Consider the following 1,324-nt stretch of genomic DNA (forward strand, 5'->3'; position numbering starts at 1 on the left):
AATTTAAATAAAAATGGAAAAAAAATATGTGTATTGTGTGGAATAAATGTTAGGAAACAGTTGTCAGGAAATGGGTGAAATAGCAAAGTTGCAACCACCTCTCTGTCTTGCGATGGAATTGATTGTTCAGCAGAATCGATAGAGCGCGAGACAGGACAACACTGCTAGTTCGTTGCGACTGTTTTTCAGTAGAATCGTCATTGATGTTGTCGACCGTATCCTCCTCCTCCTCCTCCTCATCATCATCATCACCATCATTACCACAACCACCACCAACCCTACCACAACTACTACCACTGTTAACATCATTACCATCACGAACATCACCATCACTACCATCATCATCACCACCATCACCACCATCAAAATCATGATCTCCATCACCGCCACCATCATCACTATCATCATCACCATCATCATCATCATCACCATCATCATCATCATCATCATCATCATCATCATCATCATCATCATCATCATTATTATTATCACCATCAACACCGCAGCCACCACCACCACTATCATAACCATTATCACCATCATCATTACCATTATCACCATCATCATCACCATCCCCACCATCATCACCATCATCATCCACATCATCCTCATCAGCTTCACGTTGATCGTCATCATCATCATCATCATCATCATCATCATCATCATCATCATCATCATCATCACCATCTCACGTCTTCGTCCTAATCAGTCCCTGGACATTACTGTCACGAATCCTAGTATTCTAAGGGCTGGTTATCCTATTTCTGTGGTGGGTAAGTGACAGTGATCACAACCTTACTCCCAGAACGGTGTGGGGGCGACAGTTCATCGCAAGCTTAATCATTTGCAGTTGAATGACCAGTAACGAGGTGAGGTGAAATGAATTGTTTTGTTTAGGAACAGAATTGCACAACCCGATCAGAGAATCGAAATTAAGATCTTGAAATCTCGAACGCAACTGTCTGATCTCAAGGACAAGTGCCGTCATATTTTACATACGATTTACCTGGCGTAAAGAGCACCACCTGCTTACGCACTGCGCTATAATTCTTATAGAGCTGACTTTAACTTGCAAACTTTCCTGGGCGAGAACTTGGCCTCGTGACTGGCACGAACTGATTAAGTTTTGGGATCGATCTTGTACTGGACAAGGGTTGTGGATTATTTTACCTGTATGTTTTCATTTAATTTTTGAGATTCATTTCGGCTTCCTTTTTAGTAGTCTCACTTGTGAGAGCAGTCGAGTATATTTCAGATACTCTCATTTAAAAAATCATCCCCGACTAATCGTTGAGAGGACGTTGGTGTTGCCTTGGCTGAGGTT

Source organism: Octopus sinensis, linkage group LG6 (genome assembly GCF_006345805.1).
Source record: "Octopus sinensis linkage group LG6, ASM634580v1, whole genome shotgun sequence".
NCBI classification, from domain to species: domain Eukaryota; kingdom Metazoa; phylum Mollusca; class Cephalopoda; order Octopoda; family Octopodidae; genus Octopus; species Octopus sinensis.